The sequence below is a fragment of the Canis aureus genome, chromosome X (assembly GCF_053574225.1).
Source record: "Canis aureus isolate CA01 chromosome X, VMU_Caureus_v.1.0, whole genome shotgun sequence".
Classification (NCBI taxonomy): domain Eukaryota; kingdom Metazoa; phylum Chordata; class Mammalia; order Carnivora; family Canidae; genus Canis; species Canis aureus.
Genome location: NC_135649.1, coordinates 9,329,876 through 9,349,837, shown reverse-complemented (window position 1 = coordinate 9,349,837; position 19,962 = coordinate 9,329,876). Strand labels below are relative to the sequence as shown.

The window sequence follows — 19,962 nt, the reverse complement described above, 5'->3', positions numbered from 1 at the left end:
TAGCAGAGGCCCTGGTATTAAGTGGGTACTCTGGAAGAGTTTTCAGTTTATTTGATTGAAAGGTACTTTACCCTTCTAAGAACTTTTTCAAAATGAGAGATAACATCAAATTATATATTCCACACTCTAAAACAATTTATAAAATGTCCAAAAGCATATTAATATGTTATCATTAAGGCTTAATAAGAACAGGAAGTATCTTGCTATATTAAACAATTAGAATGTGAAACTGGAAAGTTTCCAATGTCACCAAGGAATGATTTCAGCTATAAACCTCAGCAATGTGTGTGGTTCTTACCATACTGTTATATTTTTCAACCATAATGTAGACATTACATAGAATCTATGGAGCTGTGTGAAAATTTCTCTGGGATAAAGCCCCACAAACAGAATTGTTGGGTTGTAAGGTTTGCATGTATTTAATTGACTAGTGTTGGATTATTCTCAATAATGGCTATACTATACCAGTCCACATTTCTTCCTCTCAACAGTGCAATGTCTCAACAACTCAACCAGGACTTGAGAGTATCCAGCTTTCTGATGTTTTGCCAGTCTAATAATAAGTGCATTGTTATTTTGTTTTCACATCAATTTATTGAAGTATTTGAGATGCCCTGGTTTACACATGGGAAAGGTAAGGCACAGGAAGATGAAACCATTTGCCCAAAGCCCCATAGTTAGATGTGTGCTGTCAGGTAATAGAATTGATTTGCCTATCTCACTTGGAGTCAGGGTGACCTCTTCAAAGAATTTCCTTCCGTGGGGAATTGTGTTACACAGAATACTGTTCCACTTCTGTAGTTAATAGCCTATGAGTTCTGGATTCATGAAATTGTCCTTTTTCTAATACGCTTAAGATCTTCTCATTTATTCCAGGATGGAGCTTGCAAATTAGTAGTTCCAAAACAACCAAGTGGAGCTCTCCATTCAGAGAGGCAGAACAAAACTGGATTTAAAACCAAGTATTCACAAATACATTGGCTGTTTGATTATGGGCAAATAACATAGCTTCTATGCATTTCAATTGATCCTTCTGCAAAATGAGGACAATAAAATCCAAGTCATACAGAATGGGGGGGGGGGATTAGATGAGTAATCATATATTAAAACTACCCCAGCACAAATCACATCTGACATATTGTAAATATGTGTGGTTAAATAAATAAATATTGTGTAACAGTTGTGTAAATAAGTGGTTTACGATGTGTTTGTTATTATCTTCATACCAGGATAGTATCAGCACAATAAGTTCATTTTCCTGAAATAAATATGCATTATTTTTTAAAGGTTTTATTTATTTATTTATTTATTTATTTATTTATTTATTTATTTATGAGAGACACAGAAGGCAGAGACACAGGCAGAGGGAGAAGCAGCTCCCAGCCAGGGAGCCCGATGCAGGACTTGATCCCAGGACCCCGGGATCACAACCTGAGCTAAAGACAGATGCTCAACCACTGAGGCACCCAGGTGCCCCAATATGCATTAATTTTAATATATGTAAAGCCTATTTATTATAAAGTCTAAATGAATACAAGTGTGTATATTTTTTTTAAAATCAGATCATTTCCCAGTCACATTTCTCAGAGGTAACCCTGGTTCTCAAAGACCTAATTCTCTGTAATATGCCTATAGATTTATTATTAACAGAAATAGGAACATAATACATATATTTTCTATTATTTGACTTTTTCTTTATCATCTATCTATCTATCTATCATCTATCTATCTATCTATCTATATCTTCCTTTAATAGTCTTGTATTCCATGGCATGACTATACCCAGAGGTATATTAGTAAATATAAATAAATAGGGCCAGAATAAAAAGGCCCTAATTTGTATCATTTTCCCTTTTCTGTGTCGTAGATACTTCTGTGTTGTAAATTGGCTGAATTGAAGCAACAACTGTGATATCACTGAATGCAGTATTAGGAAGAAATGCTTATTATTAGCTCTTGCAAAGCAGTATCACAGGACTCCAGTGCACCACTGGATGTACTCTTTCTTTTTTTTAGATGATGTTTTTTATAAGCAACCTCTAAACAAAAGAAAGAGATTATCTGAGGATAGACCAAAATGATTATGGTGTGGAATAGTAAAAAGATTTCTATTTTAAAATCGAAGCAAGTACCTAAATAATAAGTCTATATTTTCTCATAAACAATCTGTATAAAACGGTACATAAAACTTTATGGTTTAGGAAAGCACATTACAAATAGAATATTAGCATAATTTTATGAAAAATTTAAATGTGTACACATATACACACATTCAGATGAAGACCCAAAGTTGTATTTATATAAATACTAGTTAGATACAAAGGTGACTATGAGGAATGCCTGGGTGGCTCAGCAGTTGAGTGTCAGGGCATGATCCCATAGTTCTGGGATCAAGTCCGTCATTGGGCTCCCTGCAAGGAGCCTGCTTCTCCCTCTGCCTGTGCCTCTGCCTCTCTCTCTGTGTTCCTCGTGAATAAATACATAAAATCTTTTTTTAAAAAGGTGACCATGAGAATTCTTATCAATGGGCAATGGGATTATTGGTCATTTTAGTTTTTCTCTAAGCTTCTGTATTTTTAAAATATTTTACAAAAATCTCATTGTAATTTATAACTCAGGTTTAAAACTAAAATTCCAGTTTTATAATCAGATTCTGTAGTCCCAAAATACCCTACTTTTAAAAAATGTTGGAAATTTAAGGCAATCAAAGTACTGTAAGGACTCAATCTATGTAAATAGTCACTGAAATCATATATGATTACTTAGCCACTGCATATCAAAGGTCCATTGTTTAAATTTGCTAGTATTTAGAACTTGTTTGGCTCCTGATTTAGTCCCAGCACCACTAATCCTTATGTCCCCTTCTTATATACCAATACAGTATTGTTTCAAATATATGTAATTTAATTACATATACATGTACTAGAATATTAAGTAAAATCAGTAATATTCAGAGTTAGCTAATATTCATGGAGTAATTTTACTAAATGTGTTATTTTCCCAGTAACCAGTAAGTACCGAATACATATTAGCTTCCAATTCTGTTATTACATCATTTATTTCAAACTCTAGGCATACCTGTCATCAATGTTCCAGTAGCAAAATAGGAACAATTCTAAGTTTCCAGACAGGAAGTGTTTGTTGTTTTTTTTTTTTTTTTTACAGTAAATTAGTTCTTTTCAAAACCATTGCAAGGGATAAGACTTCCACTTCTGAGAAAAATGAAAAAAGAACTTCTTTACCTTCCTGCCTACAACAATTAAAAAAGCAGACAAAGTATATTTCATATCAGCTTTTAAGACATTGGACATTGGCTTATGAAGGACAGTGATATCCATGAGACAGGATAAGAACAAGGTGAGGCTTTAGGAGGACACAGCTTACCTCCTGGATTGAGTTTATAGGTTGTGATACAGAAACAAGAAACCTGGGAAGATCCTGGTGGTTTCCCCAAGGTGAAGGGACAGAGCTGAGAGTCTAGGCAGATCAAGATGGCCTGAGTTCAGAGGGGCAGAGCACTAGAGAGGAGGGAGTTGGTGGTGTGGGGGTGGAGAATGGGAGAAGAGGGGAGAGAGAAAGAGAGAACTTCAGGGATCTACAGATGCCCCCCATGCCCTGAATACTCAGCATTCAACTGAGTAGCAAATTGTGAGGAAACTACCCTAGGTAAGGTTTGGGGAGGAGCAATCCCCACAATTTAAACAGGGCTGAGAGTTGTGTGCAAAATATTCTGTAGTACACAAGATAGTATACACAGGGGTCTGCAGCCAGGGTGGGGCAAGGTTAGCCCTAGTCTAAATATCACTTTCATCCCACCTAACAAAGCATACAACACCCAAAAGTATTGAAGTGTTTCCTAGAAGCTCACTAAGCAAGTTAATCCAGTGTGCCTAAAACCTTTACAATTTTTGTGATATCCTTGTGTATCTAGAATCTCCCGTTTTAATGTAGGATGTGTGTATTACATAATGACCTCTGGGATTATAGATTGGAAGTGATTTGGAAGTCTTCTCAAAATAATTCCAAATCATTTATGAACTTTCTATAGGAAGGAGCAGTGGTAACAGCCAGCCTGTGTTGGGGCCAACAGTACAACAGAGCCTTCTCCAAATTAATTCCAAGGCAGAAGACAATGACTTCTTAAAAGGATAAATACTAAAAATGTTCTGTGTTGAATATTAGATAAACTTTTTTGCATTTTTATTGTGCTGAAATGTACATAAAGTAAAACTCTCCCTTTGAGCCATTTATACAGTTCAGTGGTATTCAGTTCATTCACAATGCACCTATCACCGTTATCCATTTCCAGAGCCTTTTCATCATTCCAAGCAGAAGCTCTGCTCCCATTAATCAAGAAGTCCCCATTCCTTTCTCCCCCAAGCCCTGGGTAATTTCTATTCTACTTTCTGTCTCTATGAATTCACCTAGTCTGGGTACCTCATACAGTATTTGTCCTTTTGTGTTTGGGTTCTTTCACTTGACATGGTGTTTTCAAGGTCTATCCATGTTACAGCATGGATCAGAACTTCATTCCTTCTACAGCTGAATAATATGCCATTGTATGTATATGGCATGTTCCATTCAGCCAGTCATCTGCTGATGGACACTCATGTTTACACCTTTTAGCCATTGTGAATTATGTTGCGATGAACACTGGCCTGCAAGTATTTGAGTACCTGTCTTCAATTTTGGGGGGGGGGTCTATAATTAGAAGAAAAATTGCTGGATCATATAGTAATTTTATGTTTACTTTTTGAGGAATCACCAAACTGTTTTCCACATCTTCTCCAACACTTGTTAGTTTTAATTTTTTCACAGTAGCCATCCTGGTGTATATGACGTGGTGTCTCATGATTTTGACCTGTATTTCTCTAATGACTCATGATGTCGAGCATCTTTGCATGCGCCTATTGGCCATTTGTATATCTTCTTTGAAGAAATATATACAAAAACCTTTGGCCATTTTTTGATCGAGTTTAGTTTTTTGTTTAGTTGTAGAATAAACCTATGCTTTTGAAACCTGAATCACAAAACTGTTTAGAATTTGAACAAAAGGCTTTATTGAGGAAGACTGTAATTATTGAGAAATGCTGGGGTGCAGTAATAATTAAAAGACCATATTTTACTGGGTTTTATAGTTGTATTAAAACTCTGCAGACAAAGATCCTCTTTATCTCCTGCCCTGGGAGTTGACTACTCCCACCACCCCACCCTCAGTTTCTTAGCAGGAAAGGAACCTAATCAGTTTTGGGTTTGTTCCCTCTAAACATTATTCCAGTACTTGGGAATGCTGATGGTGACTTTTAGTAAGGTGAGCATTTAGTAAAGCTGAGCACCTTTAAGCTTACAGCATATAGTGGTGGGGTGCGGTGAACCCCACTGAGGTAGGTGACCAGGAAGTGATTTCTTTATTTTGCCTTTTTTAAGGAAAGTATCATAGTCACAGTTACTGTCCATACATCAAACCCTCTCCCCATCTGGGTTGTTGCAATCTAGACCCTAATGTTGCTCTGTATCCCCAAACAAATGCAGTAACACCACCTCCTTTTCTTCCTTGCCTCTGAGATAAAGTGTTAAGGAGGGGAATTTATCTTCAGTGCTCAGTTCTGAAATTTAGTCCTTATCCCTAATGTCTGGCTAACTGTAGCCCTGAGGATCTGGTCCCCAACCCTCCAGGACACCATGTCCCTCCCTTTTCACACACCTGCCTCATCTCCTGCTTCCCTCCCTACCAACAGAGAATTCAGAGACACACTAAATACCATCTTTTCACAACTTGATTTTTTATTTTGATCATAGCCATCAGTTTACCCTGCTGGTGTGAGATTCAGCTTCAGTGTGGTTGGCCTTTTCCCAGAAACCATGCCTCTGGAGACTCAACAGATGTTTCTTTTTCTTTTTCTTTTTTTAAAGACTATTGATTTATTTGAGAGAGACAGAGAATGAAGGGAGGGGCAGAGGGAGACTGATAGAAGCAGACTCCCCATTGAGCGCTGAGCCCAACTTGGGACTTGATCTCAGGACCCTGAGATCACAACCTGAGCCGAAATCAAGAGTCAGATGCTTAACTGACTAAGCCACTCAGGCGCCCCTCAACAGATATTTCTAAGGTCTATGACCTTTTTTATTCAGTTACTGGCTGCACAAGTTACATGAAGTGGTGGGCTTCTCCAGAGTCTCTTGTTCTGAGACCTTTGATCTTATCTCTTATATTGATTTCTTCTCTTACTTTGATGCCACTTCTATTCAGCATATGGTAACAGTTGAAATTGTTGGCTTCATGCTCTTTTCAGCTTTTCTGAGTGAGTGGTAGATATTTGAGATTGCTTTTTTGGGGGTTCCCTTGAAGGGATCTTTTGGTCTTCCTGGTTGTTTTGGGCAAGGGCAAGAGAGTGAGCCCAGGGCATTAATTTGGATAAAGAGGATGAGGACCAAATGGGAAGGAGGAGCTTCATGAAAAAGGGTGTGGACCAATAAGGGGTTTTGTGCCAGGCAAGGATAGGATAAAGGACTTGGGAGACAAAGTCAATAGGGAAAGAGGAAGAGTTTGCTTAAAGTCCTCTCACCCTAACACCAGCTCTGGATCTCGTCTTCCTCCCTTTGGTCATTGGGGTTGGTTGTGTTATAACTATTCCAGGCTCCTATGGTTTTCTGGTTACCTTAGCCACAATAAAGGCAAGAACTGGCCTAACCCAGAGCCTCTGACCTTCCTATATATGCCCTCCCTGGGACAATGAGGGGCCACATTCTTCAGTTTGATTGATCAGCTAAGCACTACCCCAGCCAATGGTGACTTGGGGGCCTTAGATATCACAGAGCACCACTTTGGACATTGACATATAGCATGGTGGGTACTGGCGAGGTCATGATATGGCTTTGTTTTTTTTTTTAAGATTTATTTATTCATGAAAAGAGGGAGAGAGAGACAGGCAGAGACATAGGCAAAGGGAGAAGCAGACTCTTCACAGGGAGCCTGATGCAGGACTTGATACTAGATCCTGGGATCATGCCCTGAGCTGAAGGTAGAAGCCCAACCACTTAGCCACCCATGATATGGTGAGCATCCCATGATATGGCTTCAAAATCACAAAGTACCACTCTTAACACCTCTGTGGGGGTGATTCTGGGGAGGCTAAGGTTCTCTGGTTGGACAAACGGGGCTTTCTTTAGCCCTCTAAAAAGCATCCTCACACTGACCTGTTAACTTTCCTCATGACCACATTCAGTTCTGGAGGCTCACAGGGCAAGGAGAAGGTATTTTCTCCATTCCCCATGGCCACCCCTATTCCATGATTCATTCCATTCTCTCTTACCCTTCATAATTACTTAGTATTTTATATCTCTTACCTAAAATCCCTCCAGGCTAATGTGGCTATTTTTAAGTCTGATGGAGATGTGGATCATCCTACTTCTCTCCTATTAGAATAGATAAAATTAAAAGAAGATAATTACAAGCATTGGTGAAGATGCAGAGCAACTAGAAATCGTTTACAATGGTACAATCACTGTAAAATGGTATAATCACTTTGGAAAACTGGTAGTTTCTTCAAAAGTTGAACAAACCTCCTTGTGATCCAGCCACTGCACTCTTTTTAAATGTCTGATCTTATTTGATACTCTTAGAAAAATCTCATTTTTTACTAGACTCAGAGGTAGAAGCTCTCAGAGAAGACGGCCTCCATCTCTTGTCAATCTGTTTCTGGTGTTTTTTCTTTGGCCTCCTTCATTCTCTTGACCAAAATTTAGTATAGTCTACAACCTCTTCCTTATTTTTCTTAGTACACTGTTTCTTCAGAGCAGTATGCCAATGCTTGTGTTGGAGGGCATGTGTTGGAGAGACTGAATTGTGGGCTCTTTGGTTTTACCTTCTTTGTTTAGGGCCTTTCTCACAATGTACTCATGGACATCATCATCTTTAGAGAGACCGATGTTTCGCTTAATCCTAAAGCAGCCTACTGCCTTTGAGGTGCCATGAGAAAGAGCTAGCCATTGCACTCTTAAATTATTTATTCAAGGGCAATGAAAACCTGTCTCTACAAAGACTTACAGGAATGTTATAGTAGCTTTATCTGTAATAACCAAAGCTGGAAACGAAGCAAGTGTAAATGTCCATCAATGGGTGTATGGGTGAATAAGGTATTTCCAAAAAATAGAATGCTATTCAGTAATACAAAGTAATGAAATCTGATGCCTGAAGCAACACTGGTGAATCTCAAAGAACATTAAGATGAGTGAAAGAAGCCATACAAAAAAAAAAGAGTACATACTGTAAGATTCCATTTATATGAAACTTAAAAATATAAACTAATCTATAGTGACAGAAAGCAGATCATTAGCTGCCTGGGGCTGGAGAACAAAAAGGAAGGAGAGGGTTAATTATATCAATTATAGCTCAATAGATTTGTTAAAAAGTCAACAAGTGAGCAAATGACAAAGCACTGGAAGGAATAAAGAAGGTACAAGTCAGGCAGAGGCTTATGGAGATGCTGCTGCCCAGGATCGGGATCTACAGAAAGTCACTGCCAACCTTACAGATCTTCTTCAGCCTCAAAGCAGATTAAGTGGCCAAGAGATGCAGAGGATACGACAAAAAACATGCATCTGCAGATCCAAGAGTCTGCTTGCCAATTACAGAAGCAGCAGCAATGCTTCTCATTTGCTTCCCAAACCTCATGCCAATGCATCTTAGCATGGAATCTAAGACTGTGGATCTCAGCTGGCAAGGCAGGCTGGCAAAGGAGCCCCAAGTTTGCATCCTGTGTAACAGAGGGGAAGATACAGAGCAGGGTATAAAAGGGTACTGAATGCCAACAGAGAGCAGGCCCCACATAGGATTGGGAGGCATGACAAAATCTATAGGGTTCTGTATCAGAAGCAACTTTTTGAAGAGCTGCTTAGGCAAAGGAAGGAAACAAGTGTAACATTTATTCTGTACTTACTGTTTAAGTTTGGAAAGCCAAAGTCATTTGCTTATAGCTGACTGTAGAATTTCTCACACAAGCCAGGACACTTTTTTTAAGGGAAATTGGGGGTATTAGTGATCATGCCTGAGTAAACAAGAGTCAACTAAGCTTGTGCTGGGCAAAGAAGGACAATTTGTCCAGCAATCTAAATGAGAAGAGCCCTCTGGATCAATTAATTTGTTATATAGGATTCAGCACTCTCCATGTTGTAGTTTGACAGATGGTCATAAAATGACTCTGGAGTTCTCTAATTGCAATGAGGCTTGGGAAAAATTGGTTCACCTAAATTATCACATTGGGTTTGTGATAAGACCTAAGAGGCTCTTGCTTTGAGGAAATGTGAGCCTCAAATGTAAGAATATAACTGATGTGAAGTTACCTGCCTTTGAGGCAACAAACTACAGAATGAACCAGAGAAAGGAAATTAATGTTGAGGTTCTGGGAGGAAATGTAGAGATGGTCCTCAGGCAACAGATCAAACTTAGATGTATTTAAGCACTCTGCTTACATCATCTCAGTCCATTCTCTTAAGGACACTGTGACACAGGTAGTATTAATCCAATTTTGTAAGTGAAAGAAATGACAACTCAAGAGCTGAAGCCTCTTGTTCAAATTCACACAGCTGGTGGTGAGTCAGGAATTGAGCATAATTCTCTGTGACGCCAAGCTTAGTGCTTGTTCCACTAAGGCCATGCTGCCCTTAGTACAGTAATTTACCACTAATTTCTTTCATTGCTCATAATATAGAGACAAACCTGAGTAAGGAGCTATTGGAAGATTCACAAAAACTGAATCTGAAACTGGATCTGGGATGTTTGAAATGTTCTTTTACAAAAATTGTAATGGAAGTAGACCCTAGAACCTCATGATCTGTGTTTTGGGCAGAGCTTAAGCTTTAAGGTACTTAGAAATCACATGATAAAATGCAGATTCTGATTCAGAAGGCCTGAAGTGAAGCTTGAAATTTTGTCTTTCTTTTTTTTAAGATTCTTTCTTTCTTTCTTTCTTTCTTTCTTTCTTTCTTTCTTTCTTTCTTTCTTTCTTTCTTTCTATCTGAGAGAGAGGGAGCGAGCTCATGTGCACAAGCGGGAGGAGGGGCAGAGGGAAACACAGACTCCCTACTGAGCAAGGAGCCCGATGCAGGGCTCAGTCCCAGGACCCTAAGATCATGACCTGAACTGAAATCAGACACTTAACTGACTCCCATTCATGCGCCCAGAAATCTTGCCTTTCAAACAGGCTCCCAAGTAATACTGATACTTCTAGTTTGTGGACCACTCTTGAGTAAGGAGACTGCAAGATATGACTTGATCTGGATCATTCTTGAACTCCACTTTAAGGAAGCTTAATTTTGCCAGTGACAAGATAACTCCTTTGTGACTCTGTTTTGTTTTGTCTCTACTGTGGACCTGTCAGTATTAGAGCAAACCACCTGTATTTCTGGGGTTTTATTTTTTTTTTAAGTGTGTCTGAAACTTGAGGGTTTATCAGTCTTGGACCGTATTAGTTGTCGGTGGGTGTATGCAATGTCTGGTGTTGGATGTATTGCTCATGAGATGCACCTTTTCACTTCTCACCTCAAAGTATATATTCTATTTTCTCTCCTCTGCTGTCCAGCACTGATGTGTGTGACAAGGCTGACCATTATGTTCTCTGAATAGCCACAGTCAATATACCTATTAAAGAAGAATATCTGTTTGCCTTTGTAGAAAATCTACACATTCAGAACACTACAGTTATCCAAGATAGATTAGCATTGGATCTTTTATATTTTTAAAGATTTTTATTTATTTATTCATGAGAGACACAGAGAGAGAGAGGCAGAGACACAGGAAGAGGGAGAAACAAACAACACTTTGGAGATTGTAAAAAAAAAAATGATGAGCACTGGGTGTTATTCTATATGTTGGCAAATTGAACACCAATAAAAAATAAATTTATAAAAAAAAACCCAAAACCTAAAGATTTGGAGAAATGAGTTTTGTTTAGAGAGAGAAAAGAGACAGAATGAATATACAATGACTAAAAAGCCTCCTCCTTCTCTTCTAATGACAAAAAGAGCAATGTCACCAAAATTTAATCTCGGGGCAAGCAGTAGCAAGAGGACATGATCTGACTCCATGCTGTACCACCTACTCTTCTTGTTTCTTTGTTTCTACTCTACCACAGATTACTTCATTACTTTGAAAGGATCTTTTAAAAATCTTGAGTCATTCTGGAAGTCTTTCCAATTGTGGTCTGAACAACCAATATTAGGAATTACTTTTTTTAATCTTTAACCTCTTGGAAACAAAGAACATTTTTGAAAAATTGACATTGCTTGTGTCATTTATTTAATACTCATTCCCTTATAAACATCATTCTACTCAAAAGGCAGCACTCAGAAATACAGCTGCCCTTGTCTGCAATGACTTTCCCACAGTTCCAATAAATGTCACTGATGCTTTCATAAAGGAAACATTACCCCCCACTCCCTCAGATTTTAAAATATTTACTCACTGATAACCTGAACACATGTGTTTCCCTCGGAGAAGGTGTGTTGGTTCCTCGAAGGCTTTTCAAAAATCAATAGTGTGCAAATTGATCCATGAGATCATAGGAAAATTCTGTTACTTTGAAATTTCAAAGTTTTTTCATCTATATTTCTGATGGATCTTCAATTGTCAGGAGACTCCTCAATGGCCCCCTTTTAGCCATGTGTACGAAAGGACCTGTAAATAGCTGCCAGGGTGAGGCTAACAGAGAATTTAAAGGAGGACTTTTTATTAAGTCAATCTTTGAGGTTTGTTCAAATTTTACAATATCATTTTGGGTTTCGGTAACACTCCCTTGTATTTAGGTTGGAAGAAATTAATAATATCAGTCCACTAAATCTTTCACGATCCTCAGGGAAACAGTTTCAATAGAGAAGGGCTTTCTGAGTTCTTCCTCCCCCTCTCCTACTATTCACTTTTCAGCTACTTTTCTAAAAGCGTCTTTGAAATCACATATCCTTTCGGTCAGTGCTAGAAGAAGAGGGCTTTCTGACTGCGAAGCCAGCTCCTTCTTAGCAACAGATGACACACACACACCCGGAATAGCTACAAGCTCTGTGCTTTCTGTGTGTCTCTTGTATGATCAGTGACAATTTGCTTAGTTTCCCCTCACCTGCTTCCTAGCTAGTAATTACCCAGAGACAGAATCTTTGTGTAACCCTGACTTACAGCTATTAGAATAGGATGTAATTGTACCCAGTGTAATTGGCTTCAGTAGCAGAGCCCCATTAACCTGGCACGGCCGTTCTTAAAGCAGCCTGTGATCTAGCTCATTAAATTTTATCTTCAGTAATAAGAAAAGTTATGACCTTTGCTGTTCCTGTCTTAATGTATTTATGCAGACATGTCACCTAGGATATCAAAACATACAGTGTCATCGAAATGCAGAGGCAAGCCAACCTTGTATACCCAGAGTGACTAAAGATTGAGTTCCAAATGTGACGCAGGTGAAAGACTTGACCCATGCCTAAAGAGAGTCCTGGGAGGTCCCCGGCAAGAAAAGCTTTCTGCTGGGTGAGGTGCCCTCCTGCCTACGTACCCTTCCTCTCCAGCAACGTGGACGGTACCTGGGAGCTGAGCTATGTGCCCTAGGAGAGGCACACGGGAGATTTCTCAGCATGCACATGTTCCCACAGTATAATGCCTGGAAGAAGGAGGCCAAAGAGTTCATCTTTTTCCTCAGTATAGACTGGTGTGCCCTTTTGACGGTTGTCTGTGAGTCACAGTGGAAAGAGAACTGGACTGGGTTGTTAACCTCAGGTTGGGTCTGAGCCCTGGGCCCAGTTCACCCATTGATAAAGTAAGAATCCTAGCTTAAGTACTATCTAAGATCATTTCAAAGTAAAGATTTCAAAACGGCCAAATAGGCACTATGTTTTATTTCTTAATGTATCTGAACAATTGAATTGCATCGCATCAATTCTCCCTTTCATTCAGAGACAGGGCTCATAAGGAGCACATCGTAGCCGGTAGAGGGGACCCAAGAAAATTTTGTCAATGAAGAAGAAAAAAAGCTTTTGTGTGCTGAGAGCTTTAGAAGGTCTTAGAACATCAGAAGGTTCTTGACCTGACAAATTTTACATTTGATGGTTAGTTTTCTGTGTCCACTTGGCTAAGCTATAGTACCTAGTTTTTCAATCAAACACTAAACTAGTGGTTGCTGTGAAGGCATCTTATAGATGCGGCTAACATCTACAATCAATTGACTTGCAGTAAAGTGAACTACCCTGGATAGTGTGTGGGGGCTTCATGCAATCAGTTAAAAGCCTGTAAGAGTAAAACTAGGGTTTCCATGAAGAAGAAATTCTGCCTGTGGATGACAGTTTCAGCTCCTGCTAGAGAGTTTCTGGCCTGCTGGCCTGCCCTATATATTTCTGACTTGCCTCGCCAGATGCTACAATTGCATAAGCCAGTTTTTTGATTGATTGATAGATAGATGAAAAATATTTCCTGCTATTGGAGTTTGAATTGTGTCCCCAAAAAGATATGTTGGAGTCCTAATTTCCAATCCCAGACGCTGTGAATGTGAAGTTATTCACATAGGGTATTGATGTAATCAGATTAAGATGATGTCATCTTGAATTAGGGTGGGCCTTAAATTCAGTGACCACTGTCCCTATGAGGAGAGGGAGATTTGAAGATATAGAAATACACAGAGAAGAAAGCCAAGGAATAGTGAGGATTGTCAGTAACCACCAGAAACCAGAAAAGCCAAGGAAGGATTCTTCCCTATAACCTTTAGAGGGAGGATGGCACTGCTGACACCTTGAAATCAAACTTCTAGCCTCCAGAAGTGTGAAAAGAATGAGTTTTGCTTTCTTAAGCCATTCATTTTGTGGTAAATTTTACAACACACTACCCCAGGAAACTAATATACCTATTTAACTACTGATTCTATTTCTTTGGTAGACTTCTGACTAATTCAGTGTTCTTTTGGTGAAAATGTATCAAAGTGGAATTACAGGATTTTTTTCCTCAGGCTATCTCCATAACTACTTTTGCACAGATGGAACTTTTTTTAAAGATTTTTTTTGAGGAGTGTCTGGGTGGCTCAGTCAGTTGAACATCTGACTCTTGGTTTTGGCTCAGGTCATGATCTTAGGGTTAGGAGATCAAGCCCCACATTCAGCCCGGTGCTCAGTGGAGAGTCTGCTTGAGATTCTTTCTCTCACTCTGCCCCTCCCCTCTCTCTAGATTAAAATAAATAAAGCTTTTTTTAATTTTTTTTAAATAAAGCTTTTAAACATAAGATTTTTTATATTATCTATACCCAATGTGGGGCTCAAACTTACAACCCCTGGATAAAGAGTCACAGGCTCTACTGACTGAGCCAACCTGGCACCCCACAAATGGGACTATTTCTAAGAAATGTTTGCAGGGAAAAAGTCATAGTCAAATAAATGTGGAAACACTTGGAAAAGGTAACTTTGGCTTCTTTCTTACAGATCTACTTGGAGCCTTTTATAATAACACATGTCAAGTGTCTCTAAGACAGATCTATAGAATGTAGCATTTCCCAAAAATTATAAAAGCTTGGAAAGTCTATTCAGGTACACATATTAGTATCTCCCAAATGTAATGCTTCTTGAAAAACACTTTGAAAAATGCTGGATTAGAACCAAATTAAATTATTTTCTATGCCATTACCTTTTTTTTTTTTTGGATATGATCTATTGATCAATATAGAGATAAATGCAGAGCTAAAAGTAAGGAAAAGTTAACATACAGAACAGCAGAGCCAAGCATGGAATATATAGTAGTTCTTGAAACTTTATGAAATCATTGAGAAACTGACAAAATCCATTGCCATCTCTATCAGTTAGGATAGGCTAGAGTGGTAAAGCCTCTGTTGTGGTAATGAACACTCCCTGGCCTTACTCAACAAAGGCTTGTCACTCATGTCATAGTAACATGTATCGTAACATAACAGGATCCAACTACTCTCTAGTCAGTGACTCAGGACCTATGCTCTTTGCAACTTGTAATGATGCCATCTACAAGTCCATCACTTACAGCCATAGAGGTTGGAGAGAGAAGGCACATGGAGAATGTACAGACTCCTAACTGCCTTGGTCCATATCCCCTTGGTCACATTCTGATGGCCAGAACTCAACATATAGCACTTATTCATTCTAGAGTCACATCTTCCATTTTAGTGGGAAGTAGGAGGCAAAATATACAGATACACATATAAAAGAGTGATAGGTTTGGCGGTGGGAAAACAAAACATTTCTTGGCTGATTGCTTTTATTCCCATCTTCTCTTTTTAACTATAGCCTTATATTTACCACAGGTTCGCAACTTAGCCTGCACCATCATAGCATTCATCCTCTTGAGATTGGAAAAAGTGGACTTTGTTTTTGGTTTTGTTTTTTATCTTTTCAGGATGGACTTTGTTGATAATGCTGTGTTGGGGGGGGTCCCATTCAGGCATGTCAGCTGACAGCTAAATTGAAATTAAAACCTTTGCCAATCGAAATAGAAGTTACATAAAATAAACAGTGAGCACAGCACACTATTTCCTTAATTTCTTCTCCTATTTTTAAAGCAGCTTTGCTAGTTAGCAAAAGTAATATAAACCCATCTATCTCAAAGACAAGGTTTAGATTTATATGCCATCCCTTTTCTAGAGTTACTCAAGTCAGCAATTTCAGGATCTGTTCTTTCTTTTCAATAAAATAAATAATTAAACAAACAAGCTTGTCTTTCTTCCTATAAAATAAAATATTTAACAAAAAGCACTGACATTGTCTAAGCAGCAATTACTGCCAATTGAGGAATTCAGTCTTTGGAATCAGCGATGAATGGAAGATACAATTTTAAAACAAGGCATTCCCAAGTCCAAATTAAGTACCTTCTCCTCCTAAACTTCAGTCGGAAACTATGTATTACCTCAGAGCTTTCCTTAGAGACTTGGCTATAAATCCCCTCTAGCCATTGCTGTGGTTGCGCTCTGGGCTATATGGCCACAGTGTTATTTGTGGAACTACCAAAGCTTCAGGGTGGGGTGGCATGGGGTAGAAAGAATGAGAGGGTGGGCATCTAATCCCACTTCCCCTCCTGCCAACAACCACATGAGTTCTTTTATTTTTTTTTTAATACAATACAGCCCTGGTTAAGATTCCAATGGAAAATAAGGTACTCCTGCTTTGAGAGTTACAAGGGGCTCCTTTCTGCCTTTTCACTACCTGCCTGTAGAAAAGTGATGCTGCTGCTTGTCTTTGCTGCACTCACCTTTCTTTTTCTTCCCCATGGCTTCTTATACCCCATCGAGCCTTCTCATTTTGAACTTTTAATCCTTCTGTCCTGTCTTCATCGTGCCCTCTTGAGAAGGAATACACACACATAAAGCCAATACACTACCTTTCCCTATGAAACGTCCTTCCAACTGTGTGACTGTACTTTTGAAATCAGTGTTTCCCTGACAACTTGAGTACCTCAATAAGTGGAGAGAAGGGGAACTAATATTTACAAAGTGTCTACTGTGTGACATTACATAGTATTTATTCCCACCAAGCTAGGCACTTCCTGCACATTCTCTCATTTATATGCACCACCTTGCTCCCCATTCCAATAGGCGTGCTGAAGGAGTTACGCCTTTTTCTTTGCTTCTTGAAATGTTAAAAATAACTGTCACTGACTAAATTAATTCAACAAAATTATAAGGTATTTCCCTCACAGATATTCCCTGTTGCCTTTGTAGAAACAGCCTTAATAAGGGATGTGGCAACAGGGCTGAAGTCATGTCTCCCCGAACATAGCTGAGCCAATTACAAAAATATTCTTCCAACCAGAACTTCATAGGCCACATCAAAAATGTGGTTTATAATTATTTGTTTAGAATGGTCTCTTAGGAAGCAGACAGCATTTCTCCTGATATAACAATTTGCCCCTCTGAAGGAGCATTTACTTTGAATAATTTTAAATATTAAGCATTCCTGCTCACACCTTTTTCCTGGCAACTGCATTCTTTTTCATGACCAGGAAAATGTGAGTTTTTATAGGAAGAAAGATGCAAGATAGTAAAAAGGTGTTTTGTGAAACGTAGTTTTCAGAGACATTTATTTTTTATTTCTTCGACAGAAACACAATTTCTATGATGCATAATAATGCCACCAATGATTTTTAGCTCAGACATTTCAAGGACATAACCTGAAAATACAAATAAAAAAAGATTGCTTTACTTGTAAGGTACATGAAAAGCCAATATAAACTGTGGCTATATTGTTGTATTTTTTTCTGCACAGAGAACCAAATAATAAATTCACAGCTGATCAAGTACCCACACACACTAATGCATATGTCTTATCTGGTATTAACATACTGAACTGCAGTTTGGGTACACAGTGGGTCTTGCGTAGGTTTTTTTTTAAAAGATTTTATTTATTTGAGAGAGAGACAGAGATAGTGACCAAGACAGCACAAGCAGGGAGGAGAGGGAGAAGCCAACTCCCCGCTGAGCAGCGGGGCTTGATCTGGGGCTTAGTCCCAGGACTCCAGGAACATGACCTGAGCCTAAGGCAGATGCTTAACTGACTGAGCCACCCAGGCACCTCTGTAAGTTTTTATCCTTTAAGTAGGCTCCACATCCAGCATAGAGCCCAACACAGGGCTTGAACTCATGACCCTGAGATATAGACCTGAGCTGAGATCAAGAGTCAGCCACCTAGCTGACTGAGGCACCCAGGCACCCCCACAGTGTGTCCTTCAAAAAATTATTAATTCTGGTGTAATTCACATACAGTGTTATGTTAGTTTCAGGTATATACAATGTGTCTTCCTCTTTTTTAAAAGATTCTATCTATTTATTCATGAGAGACCCAGAGAGAGAGGCAGAGACGTAGGCAGAGGGGGAAGCAGGCTCCATGCAGGGAGCCCAATGTGGGACTCAACCCCAGGACCCTGGGATCATGATCTGAGCCAAAGGCAGACGCTCAACTGCTGAGCCACCCAGGCACCCCACACTGTTTATGACTATTTGTTGAAAGCCAGTTGTGTACAAGCGCTGAGTTCGGGCCTGCAATACAACAGTGAACAAAACCAGACAAATTCCTTGCTTCTTGGTGCTTATTATCTAGTAGAAGAGATGGAAATCAAGCAAATCACCAAATGGATGAGAGTAGAATTTTAAACTGAGAAGATTCAATGAAGAAAATGTACACGAGATAAGCAAAAGCTATAAAAATTGATAGCTGACTGGATCTAGGAATCATGTGAAGGCTTCCACGCAGAAGTGACTTTTTGAGCTGAAATCTGAGGGATGAAGAAGGATTAACTAAGAGGCAGGGAAAAGCAGGAATAATATTCCAGGAGGAAGGAGCCACATTTCAAATGTAGCTCAGAATCAGGCAGAAAGCAGAGGAAGCCAGTGATGCTGGAGGGAGCTGAACGCAGGAGAGACCGGGACAAGACGTGACGGAAAGGTTAGGCTGAGACTAGACGGTGTGGGACACTGCAGGCCCTGGTTAAGGACCTCGGCGTCAGTCCTAAAAGCAGTGGAATGTATGGAAAGCTTCAGTGTGGAGGGGAGGGAGCCGCAGAGGGCAGGGTAGGACAGATGGTTGTTGTCGTTGTTGTTTTCCCCATGCAGTTACCTTTACTGATGCCATTTTTTTCCTTCTTTAAATTGAAGTATAGTTGACATGCACCATGTTACATTAGTTTCAGGTGTGCAACATCGTGATTGGACAAGTGTACACGTTATACTGTGCCCGCCACAAGCGTAGCTGCCATCGGCCACCGTGCAACGCTATGACAATACTGTCGGCTCTGTTCCCTATGCTGTGCCTTTTATTCCTGTGACTTATTCTTCTATAACTGGAAGCCTGTATCTCCCCCCTCCCTTTCTCCCATTTTGCCCATCTCCTCACCCCCCCTTCCCTCTGGCAACCATCCATTTGCTCCCTGTATTTATAGGCCTGTTTCTGCTTTATTTGTGTTTGCGTCTTCATTTGTTTTGTTCTGAGTGGATTTCTCTGGCCTTCGTGGTGTTCTGATTGGATGGAGACACACGTGTGGATACAGGGAGACGGGGGTTAGGATAAAGGTGTGCTTGTCCAGCCAAAAGATCTTAGTGATGAGGAATAATCTCAAATGCTTTGAGTGCCCCCTCATCCTTGTATGCAAAAGCTGTAAACTCTAAATGTATGCTGATTCATTCTCCATTCATCCCTTCCACCCTCTGCAGGTCCACTTTACACCTTTTTCGGCCTGTTCTCTGTACTGGAGATGGAGCCTTGCTTTCTTGCTCGGCTGGCTGCTGGCCTGGTTTTTTAGCCTGCCGGAGGCAGCAACAGGACATTGGAGGACAAGAGGAGAAAAAGGTAAGGGTAGTATTCCTCCCCAACTCCTTCCCAGCCTCTGCACTGCTTCTCTGGCAGTATTTGTATTCCTTTATAATTACAGCTCTTGCTGGGTGGCCTCTACTCCATAGGTCATTCTCAGCTCCCCAAACCTTAAGAAGTGCAACAACTTGAAAGAAAATACTTTGCCCGTCCCCTTTCCTGAAGCAGTATGATTATGTATGCAAGTATGTGATTAAAATAAATCTCTACCCAGATTATTGAGTCATGCTATTAATATAAAGCAAGAAAGTAGCAAAAAAAAAAAACTGGTTCATGTTGGTAAATCATGTAAACATGGGTGCCAGTCTACCTCCATTCAAATCCCAGCTTCGTCATTTCTTGGCTATGTGACAGTGTGCAAGTTACTTTGTCTAGAAGCACCCTTGCCTCCCTTCACTCCTCTAGCCCTAGCGATGGTAATGGCTTCCTGTTGTTCCTAGTCTCTGGGGCCTCGACATCCATTGTGAGTTCTCTTAATCCTGCCTCACATGTCTACATGTCTAAGAAGTCTATTCATTAAAGTGGTTTCACTTAGGGTGTTTGGGTGGCACAGCCAGCTAGGCATCAGACTCCTGGTTTTGGCTCAGGTGATGATCTCCTGTTTGTGGGAGCGAGCCCTGT

General features: G+C 39.7%; 1 long non-coding RNA gene across 1 annotated transcript in view; it reads left to right on the top strand.

The window, feature by feature from the left end:
- LOC144307763 (uncharacterized) overlaps window positions 1-19,962 on the top strand; it is a 52,113-nt gene that overhangs the window by 17,747 nt on the left and 14,404 nt on the right. Inside the window, exon 2 of the long non-coding RNA XR_013374484.1 lies at window positions 19,185-19,320. This is a non-coding gene — a long non-coding RNA (uncharacterized LOC144307763). The remainder of the gene's footprint in view (window positions 1-19,184; window positions 19,321-19,962) is intronic.